Raw genomic sequence first — 17432 nt, forward strand, 5'->3', positions numbered from 1 at the left:
TCATGAGATCGGCTCACATAATGATCTCAGAGTCATGAGTTTGAGCCCGGTGACAAGCCTCATCTGTGGAGGCTTAAGATTCTCTCTCAGCAATGCCCCTTATAAATAAGATAAATTATGAAAATAATTAGAATATAATGCAGTTATGAGAACAAAGACTGAATTACGTTAAACAAATAATGGTAAGGCTCCTTAACACCTAAGATGGCATTTAGGAGTAGCATCTATGATCACAACTCTGTCTCTCACATTTTGTGAACAGCCTTAAGCTAGGGTTAAATGAATAATTATGCAGGAAAAGAAAAATAAAAGATGAGACATATCTCCATTATCAGATCACCCACCTGAACATTTCAAAGAGCAATAAAATAAAAGCCAACTAAGCCTCAGAATAAACTGATGACTTTAGAGCTAAAAACAATTAGATACTCTATTATTCAGTTATTCTGTATTTAATTATTAAATCTAGGAATTGAACATTTTCATAAAGGAACATGTAAAATTATACATGTATACATGTATACAGTATATTAATTTCCTGATACTGCCTTAACAAATTTCCACAACCTGGGTGCCTTCAAACAACACACATTTTTCTTTTTCATTTTTACAATTCTTGAGACCAGAGCTTCAAATCAAGGTGTTAGCAGCATTAGTTACTTCAAGGAACTTGGAGAGAGATTTTTTTTTCTATGCCTCCCTCTTAGATTATGGTATTTTCTGGCAATCATTGGAGTTTCTTAGTTCGTAGCCATCTCTGTCTCTGTCTTCATATGAACTTCTCCTCTGTGTGTCTCTCCCTGTACTTTCTCTTGTAATTGAAGGATCCTATTTTTAAATGAGGTCACTTTTTAGGTTCTGGAAATACATGAATTTTTGGTAATTATTATTCAACCCACTACAACCTGAAAGAAATTTATAAGCACACTCAGTACATATGTAATAAGCTCTTTGATATCAGTCTTAGCAATTTTTTTTGACTCAGTCTCCTCAGTCAGGGACAACAAAAGCCCAAATAAATGAGTGGAATTACACCAAACTTTAAAAAAATAAAACAAATACCACAAAACAACTTTTGTACAGTGAAATAAGTCATCAGCAAGATGAATATACAACCTACTTAACAGGAGAGTCATACAATCAATAAGATGTTAATATCCCAAATTATATAAAGAACTTACACAACTTAATATCAAACAAACACCCCACTTAAAATTTGGGCAAAGAACTTGAATAGACATTTTTCTAAAGAACGTACAGATGGCCACCAGACATATGGAAGGATGCTCAACATTATTAATCATCAGGGAAATACAAATCAAAACCACAATGAAATATTACCTCACACCTGTTAGAATGGCTACTATCAAAAAGATAGGAAATAACAGCTGTTAGCCAGGATGTAAAGAAAGGAAAATCCTCACATAGTCTTGGTGGAAATGTAAATTGGTGCCGTCACTGTAGAAAACCATGGTAGTTCCTCAAAAACCTAACAAGAACTACCATATGATTCATTCCACTTCTGGGCTTTTTATCCAAAATAAACAAAAACACCAACTTGAGGAGATATGTGCAGCATTATTTATAATAGCCAAAATATGGAAGCAATCTAGTTGTCCATCAATAGATTAATGGATAAAGAAGATATGGTATATATGTACAATGAAATATTACTCAGCCATAAGAAATAATGAAATCTTGCCAATTGTAACAACACGGATAGAACCTAGAGGATATTATTCTAAATGAAATAAGTCAGGAAGAGAAGGGAAAATACCATATGATTATACTTATGTGTGGAATCTAAAAAACAAAACAACCAAACAAACAAAACAAAGTATAAACAGACTCCTAGATACCATAAACAAATTGTTGGTTACTAGAGGTGTAAGGGTTATAGAGTAGGGGAAATATTTAAAGGGGATTAAGAGGCACAGACTTCTAGTTATAAAATAAATGAGTCACAGGATTGTAATATATAGCATAGGGGATATAGTCAGTAATGTTGTAATAGATTTGGTGACAGATGGTAACTACACTTACTATGGGGATTATTTTCATAATATTGAATAAAAATAGTAAATCACTATGATGTACATCTGAAACTAAGATTATTGTACATTGATTATACTTAAATTGAAAAAAAGGTAGCCACTCAATAAATATTTATTGAATAAAGAAAAAACACCTAACAATGAATTAGAAGACTTTATCTTAATTCTCAAAAAAAGATAAATAGGACAATAAAGAAATGTTAGAAATTTATAAAAAGAAGTAGTCTGATTGTTGTTAAGGAAAGGCTTCATGGAAGATTAAAGAAATACAAAAGGATAAATAAGATGTAGATACATTGAGGACAGAAGCAGGGCTTTTAAGGTCAATTCAGGTAGCAAAATGTTCCACATGGTATTTTTTTTTCTGAAATTGTTGCTGTGTAAATTGATGGAAGAATTAGTTTCTCTTTCTTCTCATTAAAACATTTGTGGCACTCATCTCTTCTATGATTGTCAAGTGGAATTTTAACTTTTGTTCACATTATAGGCAAGGTACAACATTGGCAGGATGAATTTTATTACTTTTAGTTAGAAGGAAAAAAGCAAAACAAAACTAAACCTGGATTAAATCTTCTATATTTGGATCACTGATGTCTTATTGTAATAAGCAGATCACTTGATTAGCTATGATGTCTTTATTTTCTTTTTAAAAATTTTAGAACTACATATGTTCATTTGACAGAAGAAAAAAATCTGTAGTAGTAAAATATGATATATTTTTCTTAGAATCTATAGCTTGGAGAGCAGTGAGAGAATTTACATAATCTACTGGAAATATTAAAATAATAAAAAGTATGTATTTATGTGTATATATATAATATATACATATGTATTATATATTATATGTATTTTAACAGTCATCCATGTCAATAAACTATTATACCACAAAATAGAAGAGCAATTTTCAAATGCTTCTCACCCAAGAGATAGAATTATTCTGGTTAAAGGCTTATAATCTAGAGTTTTGCCACTAACTAGTCATGGGGTTTAGCCAAGTTACTTAAAGATTTAGGGTCATAATATCTTGACCTCTAAAACTCAGATAATGATTATACTCACTTCATTGGGTTGCTTTTGATAATTAAATAAGCTAGTATAGACAAAACATTTAGAATAATGATAAGCGCTAAAACCTCAGTAAATATTTTCTTTTTACTACCATTATTACAGTTACCGATTCTATGGAAGAAACTATTTTGAGCATTTTTCACTGACATAAATAATGAACCTCTCCTCCAAGGAACTGAAGTGTCACATTGAAGAAAATAACTACTGACTTGAGAAAATGTTTTAAAGTTAAATTATAGTAAAAAAAAAAGATATTGGTTTTTAAAATATCATTATCCTCATTATCACTACCACCACTATAATCACCATTATATAATTAGTTGTCATATTATAATCATTATTATCATGGTAACAATGGCATTGACTGAATTTTTACATTGTACCAGGCATGCCTTTAAAGTTTTAACATATGTAACATAATATAATATAAAACACACATAATTCTCTCACAAGTCAATATTGATGATTAAAGACATTCAGTTAATAAATGGAGTAGCTAGGATTCGAATGCAGAATTTTTGTTTCCAGATCTCATGCTCTTAAAATTATATATATATATAACATAGGTATATACATATATATATATATACACACACACACACACACACACATAACTTGTAGTTCTCTCTCTCTGCACTTCCAGTGCATGTGCTCTCTTGCTCACTCACTCTCTCTCTCTAAAGTACATAAATAAATCTTTAAAAAATATAGAAGTCTTTTGCCTAAGTAGTGGCATCAGGGAAAATTGTTTGTTTCCTTTATATTTTCTCTCATTTTTTTTTAGTTAATTGAGAGAATAGTAAAAATATTCTGTTTTATTGAAATATACACACATTCTGAGATGCAAGCTGATGTCTGAATGCTAAGAGTAGTGATTAGATACTGACTGTATAAGGTTTTGTATTTGGCCATAATGAAAACAGGGAGTTGTTAAAGAGGCTGATCAATATTTTAAAAAGTCTGATTTCAAAGTGGTATGCTGGAAGGAAGGCAGGCTGATTTCAGGCGAAAAGATCTTATTGTAATGTCTGTGGTATTTATAATTGAGGATTGGAGCCATTATTAAAATGACACTGGAAACTTGGAAGAAGCATTGGATGCAGGGGAGATTTCTGACGAGGCTGGGCAAAGCTTAGTGATTGGTTCTAGTAGTTAATAGAAGGACTCAACTTGGTAGTGGTAGTGTATGGCATCCAGTGAAATTTCTGACTCTGTTAATCAGGTCTCTTGGTGAAGTGCCTCTCATAAATCACCATGGCCAGACTCTGTCATTGGATTATCAAAGTTCAATTTGGAAATATGACAATACTGGAAGAGCGAGAATTCTATTAACCAACTGACATAACTGTTGTACTGGGCTAATGACAATTTGTTAATCTGAAATTGTAAATAGAATTACTGAGAGCATACATTTAATCTCTCTTAACATTACAATCTCTTAGTGCTGAGAAATCTGAATGGGAAAATACAGTGTAATTAAAACTTGCCAGATGAACACAGAATCTAAGCAAGGAGAATTAATTATATGATTTGAATGTTTAGTCACATGAAGCTAAGATAAAATGACAAATCCACCTTTACAATTATCTTTACACTCAGACCAGTAGATCTTGTGGCAGAAAGGAAACGTCTTTTAAGAGAGAGAGAGTAAGAAAAAGGAACTTTTATTTTTATTTATTTATTTATTCATTCATTCATTCATTCATGAGAGACAGAGACACAGGCAGAGGGAGAAGCAGGCTCCATGCAGGGAGCTTGACGTGGGACTCGATCCCAGGACTCCAGGATCACACCCTGGGTCAAAGGCAGGTGCTAAACCGCTGAGCCACCCAGGGATCCCCAAAAAAGGAACTTTTAGAATAGCAATGCTAATAGCTCTCTGTCAGTACTCATACTCTACTTCCATTGTTATGGACACCACTCATATCACTTTGGGTCATAGATACAACTTTATATTTCATAATATTTTTTAAAAATTCTAACAGTTAAGAACATCTGGCCTATGGGTTACTTGGATATTTAATATGATTTTCTGTCTGTTGGCTGTGATTCACTATGAGTTAATTTAGTTTCCCTCTCAGGGGACAGTAATAGAAGCTGGCTTTTTGACTTACTGCGAAGATTAAATGAGTTTATATATGTAAAATGCTTAAAAGAGTGCCTGGCAAGTGGTAAGCACTATATAAGTGTTTACTGTTCTGTGTTATTATCATTTTATTCTACTTTTCTTAAAATCTCCGGGGATATATCACTCCTGAACAGTAGTGCTGACACAGACCCCAGGCTGTACTCCTCACCTGTTAACAAGGAGACCAATTCCACCATTCAGAGAAAGCATAGACATTACAGTCAGATTGATGTTTGGCTTCCAGCTGTGCTATCTACTAAATGTTAGTACCTGAAGAAAGTACTTAACTTTTCTGAATCTTATTCTGTTTACCTGAAAATGTTGTCTGACTACCTGTTCATGTTGTTTTGTGGCTTGAATGCATATATAGTAGCTACTTGCCCATTTCAGGATATGGTAGCTACCTATGTTTTTTTTTTTTTTCACATTTTAATGTTATTTATTAAATATGAGGCTGTTGAAATAATTAAAAATGCTTCCACATATATTACACAGATTTTGAATTGTATGTGTTTCCAAGGTTCTAATGAACTGATTCATGATTAGTGGGGAATAATACCTGTAATTGATGCTTTAAGTCATTACTCTTTTTTATAAGAACAGCATAATATATTAGACATGCTATAGTTGTTCCCTTAATCAAAATTCCATATGTAGAGAATTTTCCTACCTTTTCAGCAAAAACAAGGAATGGATACCTTAGCCTAGCTAGACCAAGCAGATTTTGTCTTTTTGAGTTGGAACCCAAAGAGACCTAGAAAGTTAATAGGAGGGCCTATATGCCATCATAGGCCCTAGAGCTGTTGACAACATGATGGGCCTTTTGAAATCAGAAAAAGGAACAGAAAAAAAAAATGACAGGCAGAATAAAAAAAAGGAAGAAATAAGCTTTGATGAATTTCAGTTAGATTTTTTTTTTCTTTCGGGTTTGTGAAATACTACTACTTCTTGGAAATAAATCATACTTATCTGAGGTCACCTTGAGTGAGTTTTTGATGTTTGTTTTGTTTATTTACAAAAAAATTAAGATGTAGCTTATTCTACATCATCATATTTCAATAGTTGCGCATATTGGGAAAGTTAGGGATCTTGTAGGCGAAGGGAATGGCTTGAAATAAAACAGTGAGGTATGAAACATTTACTATTCTGTTCAGTATTAATAGGGCAAACAGTGCGAAGCAGGAAGCCAGGGGAGCTAAAAGGAGGTAAGACACAGCTCATGGACTGTCTTATTTACTATGCTAAGTTTGATTATTTTTCTTCTTTATTTTCTTTATTTTCTTTTCTCTTCTTCTTTCTTCTTCTTCTTCTTCTTCTTCTTCTTCTTCTTCTTCTTCTTCTTCTTCTTCTTCTTCTTTTTCTTCTTCTTCTTCTTCTTCTTCTTCTTCTTCTTCTTCTTCTTTCTTCTTCTTCTTCTTCTTCTTCTTCTTCTTCTTCTTCTTCTTCTTCTTCTTCTTCTTCTTCTTTTTTCTTTTCGGTCCTCTGTACATGACAAGCAGGAATAGTGACATGGGTACATCTGCATTTGGTATCACTATAGACAATAGTGATGAAATTGACAAATATAGATGAGGGAGGACAGGTTAGGTCAAGGTATATAAGCTCAAGTAAGAACAGTTATTTACATACGCCAGAAAACATATGAATGTTGTTTTATTTGCTACTTACAATAAACCCTATGCAATAATTATGATTAGCTTCTGATACTTGTAGCAGCAGGCTAAATTTGCATAGCTAGTCTGTGACCAAGATTGACTCTGTGACCAAGATTGACTTTGAATCCAAAATTCTCACACTTTTAAGACCTGACTTCTAGAACTATAGAAGTTTTTAATAAAACGTTTTCTTCATTTCCAAAGCAGTGTCCCACGGTCTTTTTAGCAGCTGAAAAGGACACTGCATGTGTGGGGACTGTTTAATTTTTCAGCATTTCTGTAGAGCTTCTTCAGAGTTCCACTTTTATCTGATTTTTTTACATATTGGATTTCCACTTAAAATTCCAGTTGGGAAGAAAAGACTTAGGGATAAGATGAATTCTACTGCTGTTAAAGGAATAAATGTATAAATATACCCCAAATAAATGCATTTTTTAAAAATCACACTTTTGAAATCTCACTAGATCTTGTGATCTTTAAGCTGCTACTTAAGTGGAATACCTTATAGCAGACATTACTGAGAAGCTATCCTTAAGATGCTAGATACCTCAAGAGAAAGGTAGGTTGTTTTCCAGAGAGAGGGAACTAATATTGAAGGAAGAGAGTTGCACCTAGTTTTTCTTCAGATTGAATCTGAAAAATGAAGTCTATTTTTAAAATATCAAAAGTTCTAAATTAGAAGTGTACCTGATGTGTCTGCTTTTGATTGTTTTAAGCAAACTGGCTATTCCAGCCACTTGTTTGGTATGTGTGATGAAATAATCTTTAACAGAAAAACTACTTGCTCTGGAAAACCAAGAAAAACTTTAATTCTAGGAGAAAAACCCAAGAAGAAAGATAAAAGGAAACACCGGGACACCCTATTTGCAATTATTTTGCATTGTATTCAGGGCAGCACAGTCCAATAGAAATATTATACGAGCCATATAGATAATTTTAAATTTTCTAATAGCAGGATTTTAAAAGGTAAAATAAATAGGCCAAATTATTATAACATCTTATTTAAAACAATGTATTGAAAATAGTATTCTAACGTATAACCAAATAGCAATGATGAATGATATTTTACATATTGCACATATTAATGTAGACATTAAATTTTATGATCCATACTTGACACCGTGAAATTTATAATTGTAAATATAGATTCACATACGCAAGTCATCCCAAAGATGCTTAAATATTTTTCAATAATTAAATCTAATATCATATTTTAAATTTAAATTCATTATAATTAAGTAATATTAAAAATTTAATTCTTTGGTCACACTTGCTGCATTTCAAGTGCTCAGGAGAGACTTGTGGCCTATGACTATATTAGAATGTAGCTATTTTTGAGTGAAAATGATCAAAGAATGGGGAGTTCTAGCTAATTAAATATTTTGATACCAAAGGACATCTGTAGTTTTCATGCTTATTATTAAAAATATTTTACATTTTCTGAGGTCTTTTTTCTGCCTTGATCTAGCCAAAATATTAGGAGTTTCAAGGTCACAGTTCCATTAAAATATTCTTGTTTATTAAGATTGGAGCTGGAGATGCAGTAGGTATGAGAGATTGAAAAGAATGAAACTTGAAACCAGAAAATGATATTCTATGTGGTTATTTACTCTTTTTAACTGATTTCTTTATTTTTCCCTCTTTCTCCAAAAACAAATAATGGCTACATCACTCTACCCAATGGAGGTATATGACATTTGGGGGATTCTATTTTAAGAGACTTGCTGCATAAATAAAATGATACTTTGTTTTGAATCGATAATAGCCCCCCAATTTCCTTCTCTACTAAGACTATTAGTTAGAACAATTTTAGGTTTTTATTATTTTTTTACTTTTTAAAGATTTTATTTATTTATGATAGAGAGACAGAGAGAGGCAGAGACACAGGCAGAGGGAGAAGCAGGCTCCATGCAGGGAGCCCGACACGGGACTCGATCCCAGAACTCCAGGACCACGCCGAGCCAAAGGCAGGTGCCAAACCGCTGAGCCACCCAGGGATCCCCCAATTTTAGGTTTTTAAAAGAACTGAGAGGAAAGTATAGAGATTTCCCATATATACCCTGGCAACCACACATACATAGCCTCACTATAATCAACATCCCCGACCAGAGTGGTACATTTGCTACAATTGATGAACCTACACTGATGCATCATAACCACCCTAGTCCATGGTTTGCATTATGGTTCTCTATTGGTGGTGTACTTTCTGAGGGTTTAGACAAATGTCGAATGGGATGTATCTGCTATTAGGGTGTCAGAGTATTTTCACTGCCCTAAAATCCTTTGTGTACTGACTATTCATCCTTCCCCTTCTCCAAATCCTGGCAACTGCTGATTGTTTTGTATTGTCTCCATAGTTTGTGTTTTCCAGAACATCACAGATGTGGAGTCATAGAGTATGTAGCTTTTTTTAGATTGGTTTTGATTACTTTATAATGTGCATTTAAGGTTCTTCCATGTCTTTTCATGGCTTGATAGCTCATTTATTTTTTAGCACTGAATAATATTCCTTTGTCTGGATGTATTACACTTTATTTACACAATTGCCTTCTGTAGGGCATCTTAGTTTCTTCCAAGTTTTGGCAATTATAAATAAAGCTATGAAAATATCCATATGCAGGTTTCTATGTGGACATAAATTTTCAACTCCTTTGAGTAAATGCCAAGAAGAGTACTTGATTGATCATATTATAAGAGTATGTTTAATTTTATAAGAAAATCGTGAACTTTCCTCCAAAGTGGCTGTAACATTCAGCATTCCCACCAGCAATGAGTAAGAATTCCTAATGCTTTACATCCTTGCCAACATTTGGTATTGTCAGTGTTCTGGATTTTAGCTATTCTTAGAGGTATTTGGTCGTATCTCATTGCTGTTTTAATTTGCATTTGCCTGATGACATTTGATGTGAAATATCTTTCGTATACTCATTTTTTCATCTGTATATCTTTTTTGGAGGGGTGTTTATAAGGTCCTTGGCCTATTTTTTACCCAGGTTGTAGCCCTCTGATTTTAATGTGCTACTATCTAGCGTTTTCCATGATGAATTAAACGATAGACTAAAAACGCTAAACAGAAGTTAAACATGAGGTTCAATTTGGTAGATGGGAGTTATTATACTATTACATCTACTTCTGTGTATTCTTTTTTTTTTAAATTATTTATTTATGATAGTCACAGAGAGAGAGAGAGAGGCAGAGACACAGGCAGAGGGAGAAGCAGGCTCCGTGCACCGGGAGCCCGACGTGGGATTCGATCCCGGGTCTCCAGGATTGCGCCCTGAGCCAAAGGCAGGCGCCAAGCCGCTGCGCCACCCAGGGATCCCTACTTCTGTGTATTCTTGAAATTCTCCATAGGTTACATATCTGGGCAAAAAGTCATTAACAAAACTGATATTTGGGACACCTGAGTGGCTCAGTTGGTTAAGTGTCTCCCTTCCCCTCAGGTCCTGATCCCAGAGTCCCTGGATTGAGCCCTGCATCAGGCTCCCTGCTCAGTGGGGAGTCTACTTTTCCCTCTGCCTCTCCCCAAGCTCATGCTCTTTCTTGCTCACTCTCTCAAATAAATAAACAAAATCTTAAAAAAAAAAAAGCTGACATTTGAACCCATTCTGATTTCTCCCTTTACATTAAAAACTTCTTTGTACTGATAATGAATATAAAAAAGAAGACACACATTCCTGGGTTATAAACTACTTTCCAGAATCTGCAATTCTTAGGGTTATTCCTTCAGTTATGTAAGTTCTTGCAGAGCATATATTTTTTCCTCTGTGTGCAATGATAGCAGTTACCTTGCTTATAGGTAAAATAATATATGCAAAATCAATATTTACTAAGAATACCTAATGTTTAGACCTTCCTTGCTATATGCCAAGCACAAAATGTTTATCTGGAATAACTTAGGCAGTATTTATAGAAGCCTACAAAGGAGGTAACATTATCTTCACTGTGCAGATGAGATGCAGAGGGATTAAAACCCTGCCTGGCTTCACATAGCCAGCTAGCTATGTCTTGTGGACCCATGGTTCAACAAGGACAAGTTAATTATAGGGCTTGCACTCTATCTGAAATATTATGGAGCACTGACTTACCACATGAGCCCTGTGATAGCAAAGCCATTCTCTAAATTAGCTGAAGATCTAACTGGAGAGGAACCTGGAACCTATTCAAAATGAACAATTCAAACACCAATGCAGAAAAGAATGTTCTGAAAACAATAATGAATCAGAATTGATTAAGCTGAAAAAGATTGCCAAGGGAAAGCTCTTTGTAAAGTTCAGACAGGAGCTGAGCCTTGAAGTATGAGTGACATTTGATGATGGGAAGGGGCAGAGATGGAAATCCAAGGAAAAGTATAAATTAATAAAAGTATAGAAATCTATGCTTCTTGGGCAGCCAGGGTGGCTCAGCGGTTTAGCACTGCCTTTGGCCCAGGGCCTGATCCTGGAGACCCAGGATCTAGTGCCTCATCGGACTCCCCGCATGGAGCCTGCTTCTCCTTCTGCCTGTGTCTCTGCCTCTCTCTCTCTCTCTGAGTGTTTCTCATGAATAAATAAATAAATCTTAAAAAAATAAAAGAAATCTATGCTTCTTGTGGATAGTAGGGGAGAACAACTTACTGTAGCAAAAATACAACTTGGGGAAATAGTCATTTTAAATGAATTAAAATCCAGTTTCCCACAGAGTTTCTTGTGGGTATAGAGGCAGAATCTACTGTTTTTTCCCTAGATTTTGTTTCTACCTCAAAACCCTGAAACTCTGCTTTCAGCAAACAGCAATTACCTTTTAGCATTTGTATGGTTCTTGTGCTCATGAACAACTGCTTTCTGGTCTCACAAGAAATTTGCTATCTTCTTCCTTTTTCAAGGCAGTCACACTCTGTCAAATATAGGCATAGTTTACTGTGGTTATTTCTCTCCTCAAGTAACACATACAAAAACAGCAAATTCTGTCACAGATCAGTAAAAGCAAATAGCTCCTGGTGAGCCTAGAAACACCCGGAATCTGTTGATGGAACACTCATTAGCTTAAAGCCTGGACCACAGTTGGACTTCTTTTACATATGCTTGCTCTTGGCCATTGTCTTGAGGTTGTCTTGTAAGCACTGAGCAACCTGCTATTAACTAGGAAAGATACTCATCCAGACCTAACGAATGCAGAATACTCTGTAGTTTAAAAGTGTAGACAAATGAAGGTCAGAGAATGTTGTAAGTATTCAGAGCAGGACTGGACTATTTTGTACGGATTAAGATAAGGAGTTAAGATTCTGATGGTAAGCTGCAAAAAACTTGGAGATAATCAGCTCCAAGGATTAGTTACTTAAGCAGTAAGTCATACTTTAGTAATTTTAAACATGATCTAGGCTGCACTTTAGTAAATTTTACTTTGTACCAATGCAAAATAATAATGATGATAATAGTTGAATGGTGAAGAAGAAACGTTAGGTAATTGGGATACTTTATACTAATAATAGTCAAAATTTATCATGCCTTTGTTTACATGTAAAATTATCTGTGATGCTGTATAGGTTTGAAAGTTGAGCTACTTCCATGTAAGTACTCAAACTCAGTAGTTCAACTTCAGGCTTAGCAAGTATATTTTTTGTGGTAGTAATTTTGTCGTACCTTTGTGTAAGGGAAATGTTGGAGTAATTACCCAAATTCTCATCGTTACTTTGTCTATGGAGACATAGCCTAAATTTACTATAAATCATGAAATAGTTACTTGATTGGCAAGTGGTGGACCAAACTTCCACAATTTCAAGGGATTATTTAATACTTCAAAATCCACAAAACTCGTGATTATTACTATTATTTAGCTTTTTTTTTTCTTCTGAGAGAGAGATGGGGGGGGGGAGAGAGAGTGCACATGAATGGGGCAGAAGGAGAGGGAGAGAGAGAATTTCAAGCAGACTTCATATACAGAGCAGATCTCGACCTGGGGCTCAATCTCATGACCCTGAGATCATGACCTGAGAAGAAATCAAGAGGTGGACATATTCACTATGACACATTTTTTTTTCTCAAGTCAGTCTGATGAACAAAGTATGTATTTGCAAAACTGTTGCAGATATAAGAAATGCCCCATATATGTGGACCAGTGACCCTACTGCAAATTTTGGTGAGCACAATTAATGGATTCATTGTGTAACATTGGGTGATGGCATCATGGCATACTTTCAAACTTAAGTATGAACAAAAACATTAAAAATATTACTGAATATTTTCAATATGTAACATATTTTCCTTTACATAGTTCTACCATTTTAAAGATACCTATGACAAGCCTGTATCAATATATTGTCTCACCTTAGTGAGCAAATATTTTATTGTGAGGAAAGAATTCACAAATATGAAACAATGTAGATGCTAAATCCTATTTTATAATCAAGAATTAGGCAGAGGGCAGCCTGGGTGGCTCAGCGGTTTAGCGCCTGCCTTCGGCCCAGGGCGTGATCCTGGAGTGCCGGGATCGAGTTCCACATCAGGCTCCCTGCATGGAGCCTGCTCCTCCCTCTGCCTGTGTCTCTGCCTCTCTCTCTCTCTCTCTCTCTCTCTGTTCTCATGAATAAATAAAATCTTAAAAAAAAAAAAAAGAATTAGGCAGAGAATGAGTGTCAGCAAGCACTTTGCAGATGGTTTGAATTATTAAGGTAGACTTCATAGAAGGAGTGACCTCAAGAAATTTCTTGGAAACTGAACAATTGACAGGGAAAGGAAAGGCAGAGCCAAATAAGGGCAAGGAGAAAGGATGGATAGGAAAGAATACAAAGGGAACTAACTTGTTAGCATCAGGTGCACCTAACCTCAACTCTTCAATGTAGATATTGTGATTTTGAACATTGTGGATTAGGTAAATTAGGTATATCTAAAGTTATACTGCTAGAGAGTGATTGAGATGGAACTGAACTAGGTCCAGCAAGCTCTTTTTACTAATTACACTAAGGTGCAAGGAGGAAAGTTAATTCAGGTGAATGTGAATACAGTATACTTTCAAGCTCAGATAACACTATGTCTCAAAATTGTTTAAATAAACCAACTTATTATTGATGGCTGCAATAGGAATTTAGTAAGTTTGTACCTGCTTTATAACAAATATATAAATATAGAAATAGAGGGAATGCCTGGGTGGTGCAGCGGTTGAGCATCTGTCTTTGGCTCAGGGCATGATCTCAGGATCCAGGATTGAGTCTCACATTGGGCTCCCTGCATGAAGCCTGCTTCTCCCTCTGCCTGTGTCTCTGCCTCTCTCTCTGAATAAATAAACAAAATCTTTGAAAAAAAATAAATATAGAGATAGAGATGATAGATTGAGATATGAATTTACTATGATAAAAAGAAAATCATTGTATATATCAACTTCATAAATATGTACACTGAGAAAACAAAGATATAACTAAAACAACTATACTATAAATTTTTAGCCTAAGAAAAGCAGCTGCAAGGCAATAACTGTATACTGGTGAAAGGATTTTATGAAGAAAATTCTTTATTATTGGAAGTTATGACCATAAGATTATAAAACTAACAAGAGCAAGGAACAAACAAACAAACAAAAAAAAAACAATGCCTCCCTGTAGTAAGATGGCTCTGATCTATTGTCACACAAAAAATACTGAACTTATTTTAACATCTTTGGAAGATGTTTCCTAGAGATTTTATACAATGAGTAAGGGTGATTCTTTCAACCAACTCTTAAAGGACACATATTTTTATCCTTAGAAGTGACTTTGAATATTGAAAATAGAGCAAGTACACAGGATTTAGAAAAAAAACATCTTTAATATTTTACTTCTCAAAAATTAAAAAAAGTTTGTGAAGAGTAAAGACCAAAGGTAAACATGAAATGTTAAGTCAAGAGATCCTCAGACATTTCTCCCTCTCTTACAGGGAGAAATAAGGGAATCAAGCAAAATAGTAGAGTGGTCGTGGGTTGAGTTGATAGAGAAAAATTTTGTCAAAGACAAATTACCACCCTGGAAGTGACTTGAAGAACACACACATCTGATGTTAAAATGTAAATGTAGTTTTTAAATGTAGCCTATTTTCAGTCATGTGCACTACACACACTTAAATCTTGCTGAGTTGGTGCTTTTGAGGGACTATGGTCCAAATCTTGGTCCAGGCATGGAATTAAAACTCAAGTGCAAATAGGAGATTGACAAAAAGAGTTAAATGAAAATCAGAGAATGTAAGTCTCTCAGGATTGTTGGATATCCACTAGCTGTGGAAAGGGGGTTAAATCTTAGATCCAGTCTCTAAGCTATTATATACTTCTATTTGAATAGAAAAAAAAATAAATATATGCACACACATTTGCCCATCTCTATGTCTATCTTGAGTGAAAGCTTATTCCAGATAATATTTTTTAAAGATTTTGTTTATTCATTTGAAAGAGACAGAGAGACACAGAAAGACAGAGAGAGAGAGAGCATGAGCAGGAGGAGAGGCAGAGGGAAAGGGAGAAGCAGACTCTCCACCAAGCTGGGAGCTAGATGTGGGGCTCAATCCCAGGATCCAGAGATCACGACCCCTGACAAAAGCAGACACTTAACCGTCTGAGCCACCCAGCACCCCTATTCCAGCTACTATTAAAAAGAAAAAGAATGATGGCTCTTTCCTTAAATTATTCAGGCCAATATGATTATAATAAACACTTGCATTTCTTATAAGGAACTAGCACTGGTTATGTGGACTTTCCATGTGTACAGTTCAACTTAATCTTCATTCTCACCTTGTGAGTGAGATTTTACCATTTCTATGTGTCTTTTGAGAAAGCAAAACTTAGGATGCCTAAATTTCATGTCTAATATGATGGCAAATTTGAGAGTCAAACTTAGATCCCTAATGTTAAAATATGTATTTTTTACACCCATATCACTGCCTCTCCTGATGTTCTGCTTGGCCTCCCTTTGCTTTATTCTTTGTAAAATCAGATCTGAGCAGCCTTAGGGAAAATTAAAGAGTAATCCTGTCCTCCACCACCATTTTTGCGTTATTTCTTGGTTGGAATTGAATTGTCCTCTACCTGCCTAGGACTCCCTGAATAATACTCTAATTCAAGTTTACCTTCTCCAAAATCAGTATGTTTGACTTTTCTATCCAGATATTTTGTTTCTTTTTTTTTTTTTTAAAGATTTTATCTCTTCATTTGAGAAAGAGAGAGAGAGACAGAGAGAGAGACAGAGAGAGAGAGAGCGCGCACAAGCAGGGGGAGTAGCAGAGGGTGAGGGAGAAGCAAGCTCCTGGCTGAGCAGGAAGACCAATGCAGGACTCGATTCCAGGACTCTGGGATCATGACCCAAACCAAAGGCAGAAGTTCAACTGAATAAGCTACCCAGGTGCCAACAGATATCTTATTTCTGAAAGCAAACCTGTTCACACTGAGGGCTTACTATATGCTTATTGAATTTTGAAGTAGCCTCTAATAAGTTACCTTCTGCATTAATTACGGGGGGTAATAAATTAAGCTGTCATGCTTAAATCACTCCAAGACCTTTCCCTCCCATCTATTATGTATCTTCTACAAATGATCTAACATTGGCTTTTAGGTGTCTTTTTTTTTTTTTTTTTTAACCTAAGGGGCTGACATATCTAATGAGGCAAGTCTAATTTTCTTTTAAGTCTTAGAAACTATACAAATAGAGACATCAAACAAATGACAATGTCCCTTTACCTAGGGCACCTCTCTAGGTGGTCGAGGGGGTATATCCTCCTGGGATTATTAGAGCAAATGAATCTAAAACAAACAAATGAACAAATAATGCATTCAAACTGCAATGATAGATATATTAAATATGACCTACTTTTTGGATGACCCATTCTTTTCTGTTCAAAATTTAAAAAAAAATAGGTGACTTTCCAAATCTACTTGAAAAAATTTATACATATTATGGATGTCACAGGTGATGAAGTAAATATGAGGTCGGTTTTCATAAAACTCTGAGGACATGACATATTTTGAAATTAGCTTTTAGTATATCTGATATTTTAATATTTGAAAGATAGTAAAATGGAGCTTAGTTAAATGTGTAATTGTGGGGGCAGCCCAGGTGGCTCAACAGTTTAGTGCTGCCTTCGGCCCGGGGTATGGTCCCAGGGACCCGGGATCGAGTATCGCATCGGGCTCCCTGCATGGAGCCTGCTTCTGCCTCTGCCTGTGTGTGTCTCTGCCTCTCTCTCTGTGTCTCTCGTGAATGAATGAATGAAATCTTAAAAAATAATAATAATAAAAAAAGATAAATGTGTAATTGTGAGCAACAAGCCACATGTCTGTTTTATACAGAAATCATCCTAACTCAATTTTTCTCAGTAGAACTCCAAATTAGTAGAGGTTGGAATTCTAGAACATTTTATATATGTGACCTTTAGTAAACATGTTTCATGAAATTTGATTTCCACAAATTAATTTGAGAGGGCTTAGTTTAGAATATGTTGTTGAAGTGAGAAAAATAGCTAGCCAGACTACAGAAAAAGACTAGAGGGCAATGAATAAATCAATCACCATGATAAAATGTCAAGGAATACGAGG

Source organism: Vulpes vulpes, chromosome 8 (assembly GCF_048418805.1).
Source record: "Vulpes vulpes isolate BD-2025 chromosome 8, VulVul3, whole genome shotgun sequence".
Classification (NCBI taxonomy): domain Eukaryota; kingdom Metazoa; phylum Chordata; class Mammalia; order Carnivora; family Canidae; genus Vulpes; species Vulpes vulpes.